The sequence below is a fragment of the Nerophis ophidion genome, linkage group LG03 (genome assembly GCF_033978795.1).
Source record: "Nerophis ophidion isolate RoL-2023_Sa linkage group LG03, RoL_Noph_v1.0, whole genome shotgun sequence".
In the NCBI taxonomy this organism is placed as follows: domain Eukaryota; kingdom Metazoa; phylum Chordata; class Actinopteri; order Syngnathiformes; family Syngnathidae; genus Nerophis; species Nerophis ophidion.
The window spans coordinates 31,358,002-31,364,001 of record NC_084613.1 but is presented as its reverse complement, the minus strand read 5'-3'; the positions used below and the strand labels follow the sequence as shown (position 1 = coordinate 31,364,001).

General features: G+C 46.0%; 1 protein-coding gene across 5 annotated transcripts in view; it reads left to right on the top strand.

Moving 5' to 3' along the window:
- The first annotated feature begins 3,573 nt into the window (after positions 1-3,573).
- The window catches only part of mipol1 (mirror-image polydactyly 1), a 92,839-nt gene continuing 90,412 nt past the window's right edge, over positions 3,574-6,000 (top strand). For 3 of the 5 annotated variants that reach the window (XM_061894918.1, XM_061894917.1, XM_061894916.1), the window contains exon 1: positions 3,576-3,804. The gene's annotated coding sequence lies outside the window, so the exon portion shown is untranslated. Of the gene's footprint in view, positions 3,805-6,000 lie in introns of all 5 variants that reach the window. The other 2 variants (XM_061894919.1, XR_009806088.1) reach the window with 2 other exon arrangements.

Here is a 6,000-nt window from a genome sequence, read left to right as displayed (position 1 = left end):
GGTCGAATGCCTTCTCCAAGTCCACAAAGCAGATGTAGACTGGTTGGGCAAACTCCCATGCACCCTCAAAAACCCTGCCGAGAGTATAGAGCTGGTCCACAGTTCCACGACCAGGACGAAAACCACACTGTTCCTCCTGAATCCGAGGTTCGACTATCCGGCGAAGCCTCCTCTTCAGTACACCTGAATAAACCTTACCGGGAAGGCTGAGGAGTGTGATCCCACGATAGTTGGAACACACCCTCCGGTCCCCTTTCTTAAAAAGAGGGACCACCACCCCGGTCTGCCAATCCAGAGGTACCGCCCCCGGTCTGCCAATCCAGAGGTACCACCCCCGATGTCCACGCAATGCTGCAGATTCTTGTCAACCAAGACAGCCCCACAGCATCCAGAGCCTTAAGGAACTCCGGGCGCATCTCATCCACCCCCGGGGCCTTGCCGCCGAGGAGCTTTTTAACTACCTCAGCGACCTCAGCCCCAGAAATAGGAGTCCACTACAGATTCCCCAGGCACCGCTTCCTCAAAGGAAGACGTGTTGGTGGGATTGAGGAGGTCTTCGAAGTATTCCCTCCACCGATCCACAACATCCGCAGTCGAAGTCAGCAGAACACCATCCGCACCATACACGGTGTTGATAGTGCACTGCTTCCCCTTCCTGAGGCGGCGTATGGTGGTCCAGAATCGCTTCGAAGCCGTCCGGAAGTCGTTTTCCATGGCTTCCCCGAACTCTTCCCATGTCCGAGTTTTTGCCTCCGCGACCGCTAAAGCCGCACACCGCTTGGCCCGTCGGTACTCGTCCACTGCCTCCGGAGTCCTGTGAGCTAAAAGAACCCGATAGGACTCCTTCTTCAGCTTGACGGCATCCCTCACTGCTGGTGTCCACCAACGGGTTCTGGGATTACCACCACGACAGGCACCAACAACCTTGCGGCCACAGCTCCAATCAGCCGCCTCGACAATAGAGGTTCGGAACATGGTCCACTCGGACTCAATGTCCCGCACCTCCCTCGTGACATGTTCAAAGTTCTCCCGGAGGTGTGAATTGAAACTCTCTCTGACAGGAGACTCTGCCAGACGTTCCCAGCAGACCCTCACAATGCGTTTGGGCCTGCCAGGTCTGTCCGGCACCCTCCCCCACCATCGCAGCCAACTCACCACCAGGTGGTGATCGGTAGAAAGCTCCGCCCCTCTCTTCACCCGAGTGTCCAAAACATAAGGCCGCAAATCCGATGACACAACTACAAAGTCGATCATGGAACTGCGGCCTAGGGTGTCCTGGTGCCAAGTGCACATATGGACACCCTTATGTTTGAACATGGTGTTCGTTATGGACAATCCGTGACGAGCACAAAAGTCCAATAACAAAACACCACTCGGGTTTAGATCTGGGCGACCATTCTTCCCAATCACGCCTCTCCAGGTTTCACTGTCGTTGCCAACATGAGCGTTGAAGTCCCCCAGTAGGACAAGGGAATCACCCGGGGGAGCACTTTCCAGTACTCCCTCGAGCGTTCCCAAAAAGGGTGGGTATTCTGAACTGCTGTTTGGTGCGTAAGCACAAACAACAGTCAGGACCCGTCACCCCACCCGAAGACGAAGGGAAGCTACCCTCTCGTCCACTGGGTTTAACTCAAACGTGCAGGCTTTGAGCCGGGGGGCAAAGAGAATTGCCACCCCAGCCCGTCGCCTCTCACTGCCGGCAACGCCAGAGTGGAAGAGGGTCCAGTCCCTCTCGAGAGAACTGGTTCCAGAGCCCTTGCTGTGCGTCGAGGTGAGTCCGACTATATCCAGCAGGAACTTCTCTACCTCGCGGACTAGCTCAGGCTCCTTACCCCCCAGTGAGGTGACGTTCCACGTCCCAAGAGCTAGCTTCTGTAGCCGAGGATCGGACCGCCAAGTGCCCTGCCTTCGGCTGCCGGCCAGCTCACAATGCACCCGACCTCTATGGCCCCTCCTATGAGTGGTGAGCCCATTGGAGGGATGACCCACGTTGCCTTTTCGGGCTGTGCCCGGCCGGGCCCCATGGGGACAGGCCCGGCCACCAGGCGCTCGCCATCGTGCCCCAACTCCGGGCCTGGCTCCAGAGCGGGGCCACGGTGACCCGCGTCCGGGCGAGGGAAATCTGAGTTCATTTTGTTGTAATTCCATAGAAGTCTTTGAGCTGCTCTTTGTCTGATCACTCACCTAGGACCTGTTTGTCTTGGGAGACCCTACCAGGGGGCATGAAAGCCCCCAGACAACATAGCTCCTAGGATCATGGGGACACGCAAACTCCTCTACCACGGTAAGGTAGCAGCTCAGAGAGGAAATCCCTTATCTTTCTATTGTGTTGCTAGTGTTTTAGTGAGTTTAACAGTACCTGATAGTCGGAGGTGTACGTCCACGGCAGGGTGTTGACGCGCAGTGTCTCTGGGAAGTCGACGGCAGCTGTACGGAAGGCACAAGCTCAGCTGATCTCCGGTAAGAAGCGACTTTCTAACCACAATTTTCTCACCGAAACCTACTGGTTGACAAGTGGTAGGGATCCATAACCGCCGTGATCAATAGGAAAGTTTCAACTCCGTGAATTTTAAACAAGGAATCACTGTGTGTTTGTGTGGCTAAAGGCTAAAGCTTCCCAACTTCATCTTGCTACTTTGACTCCTCCAATAATAATTGAACAAATTGCAAAAGATTCAGCAACACAGTTCTCCAAAATACTGTGTAATTATGCCGTTAAAGCAGACGACATTTAGCTGTGTGTGTGCATAACGCTCATACTTCCTAAAAACCCGTGACGTCACGCGTACACGTCATCATTACACAACGTTTTCAAGACGAAACTCCCGGGAAATTTAAAATTGAAATTTAGTAAACTAAAAATACCGTATTGGCATGTGTTGCAATGTTAATATTTCATCATTGATATATAAACTATCAGACTGCGTGGTGGGTAGTAGTGGGTTTCAGTAGGCCTTTAAAAGGCAGCTGTGAGCTTGGCTCCTCGGCTTCTCTCTGAGACACTGGGTGTTCACCGCAGCCATCCGAGGTATGTTTTTACAATCTTTAAAATCTCACTAAAACACTATTAAAACAATAAGCAGATAAGGGATCTTCCAGAATTATCCAAGTAAATGTCTCTAATTACATCTGAAATGCTCACACTGCCGCCGCCCGGAGCCGTAGTTTTTTTTCTTATTTTTTCTAGTCCTTCACTATCAATATCCTATTTCACGAATCTTTCATCCTCGCTCAAATTAATGGGGAAATTGTCGCTCTCTCGGTCCGAATTGCTCTTACTGCTGGTGGCTCCCATTAAAAACAATGTGAATATGTGAGGAGCCCCCACACTTGCGACAGCATCGTCTGCGACTTCCGGTAGAGGCAGGGCTTTTCTATCAGCGACCAAAAGTTGCGAAGTTTATCGTCGATGTTCTCTACTAAATCTTTTCAGCAAAATATGGCAATATCGCGAAATGATCAAGTATGACACATAGAATGGACCTGCTATTCCCGTTTAAATAAGAACATCTCATTTCAGTAGGCCTTTATGAACAAGTTGATGTAGTTCCGAAGCAGGCCCGGGGGTGACGGTAGTGCGCGTGAAACAGATAACAAGCAATTGAGAGACGAAGAAGAACACGTAGCAGCAGAAGAAGAAAATAAAATGCCGGAAAGTAGCTAAAAAGAAAGAACTTGTTACTGAAGGTGAAGTTCTGCTGTAAAGTTGCCCTTTGTGCTGCTAAGAACTCAGAGAATTGAACTTTTGTCAGTGCGTCGATGACTAATTGAGAAGTATTGTCTGGTTCGCTGCGGCTTCACTCGGTAAGTTGACTTCCAATTAGCATACGAGCTAACAGTTCCTGTGACACATTTAACAGCACATCTATGGTTATGTGTTGTTCTATCTATACTGTATGGTCTTAATAAGTCTGTTTTATTTCACTACTACTGTGATGTATGCACCATTATTATTATTCGTACTACAGTTTATGTATTAATGTAGTTTCACCGTTCATGAAATGTCACTAGTAGAATTGCGCTCCCTCCCGGCTGTGAAGAGAATAGCATGTAGTGCTGTCACTAACCTGCCTCTACCCCAGGGGTGTCAAACTCTGGCCCGCGGGCCAAATTTGCCCCACTGTGTAATTTAATTTGGCCCTTGAGGCAATATCAAATTAACATTAGAGCTGGCCCGCCGGTATTATAACACCGCATTCACCGCTAATACTCATACTTACCAACCCTCCCGATTTTCCCGGGAGACTCCCGAATTTCAGTGCCCTTGCCGAAAATCACCCGGGGCAACCATTCTCCCGAATTTCTCTCGATTTCCACCTAAATAACATCATTGGGGACGTGCCTTAAAGGCACTGCATTCAACGTCCTCTACAACCTGTCGTCCCGTCCGCTTTTTCTCCATACAAACATTGTGTCGGCTCAGTCACATACTATGTGCGGACTTTACACACAAACAAGTGAATGCAAGGCAACCTTGGTCAACCGCCTTACAGGTTACACTGAGGGTGGCCGTATAAACAACTTTAACACTGTTACAAATATGCGCTACACTGTGAACCCACACCAAACAAGAATGACAACCACATTTAGGGAGAACATCTGCACCGTAACCCAACATAAACACAACAGAACAAATACCCAGAACCCCTTGCAGCACTAACTCTTCCGGGATGCTACAATATTTGAAAATCGATTTTGCATGTCACTATAAAGTTATACAAGCTTTGCTCGTTCAATATTCAATGTAAAACTTGTTTGGGTCCCTATTAAAAGGTTAATTTGTTCAACCTTGGACCGCAGCTTTATTCAGTTTAAAATTTTGGCCCACTCTGCATTTCAGTTTGACACCCCTGCTCTACCCAGAACAGTGGTCTGCAACCTGCGGCTCAGGCCTGGCTCCCTCTGGCTTTTGAAAAATGTAAATAAATAATGGCAATTTCATTTTAATTTAATTTATTTTATTAAATTAGTCTATTTTAATGTAGCTGTTTTTATTTTAGAGTTTGTGATCTTGCAACATTTTGTCTATCGAAATGTACAGTAACACAATTGCATTTTTTTTAGTGGTCAACCCCCAGTAAATTAGCAATGGACAAATCCAAAAGAGAAACATTTCTGATGAAAATAAAACATTTAATGCTACATGGACAGTTTCATTTGTGGTTACTGTTTACGAGGTTGGTTCATCTGTGTGCTTAATATGTGGGGAGAAAATAGCAAACAACAAAAAATCAAATGTAGAAATACATTTCCAGAACAAACACACAGTATTTGCAGAAAAATACCACCAAGCTGGAGTACCTGAAAAAGAGCTGTTTTGGAACTGCTGTGGAAAGCTGATCACAGCAAAAAATTACTTGCTATGTCATATTCTGTCTAGTGTTTGATTTAATAAATACTATAGCTTAAATCAGTGGTTCCCAAATGGGGGTATGTGAAATTTTTTTTAAATATTGTAAAAATGGCTACGATTCAAAAATTCTTTATAAATATATTTATTGAATAACACTTCAACAAAATATGAATGTAAGTTCATAAACTGTGGGGGAAAAAAAATACAACAATGCAATATTCAGTGTTGACAGCTAGAGTTTTTGTGGACATGTTCCATAAATATTGATGTTAAAGATTTATTTTTTTGTGAAGAAATGTAAAGAATTAAGTTCATGAATCCAGATGGCTCTCTATTACAATCCCCAAAGAGGGCACTTTAAGTTGATTACTTCTATGTGTTGAAATCTTTATGTATAATTGAATCACTTGTTTATTTTTCAACTAGTTTTTAGTTATATTTATATCTTTTTTTCCAAATAGTTCAAGAAAGACCACTACAAATGAGCAATATTTTGCACTGTTATACAATTTAACAAATCAGAAACTGATGACACAGTGCTGTATATTACTTCTTTATCTCTTTTTTTCAACCAAAAATGCTTTGCTCTGATTAGGGGGTACTTGAATTAAAAAAATGTTCACAGGGGGTACATCACTGAAAAAATG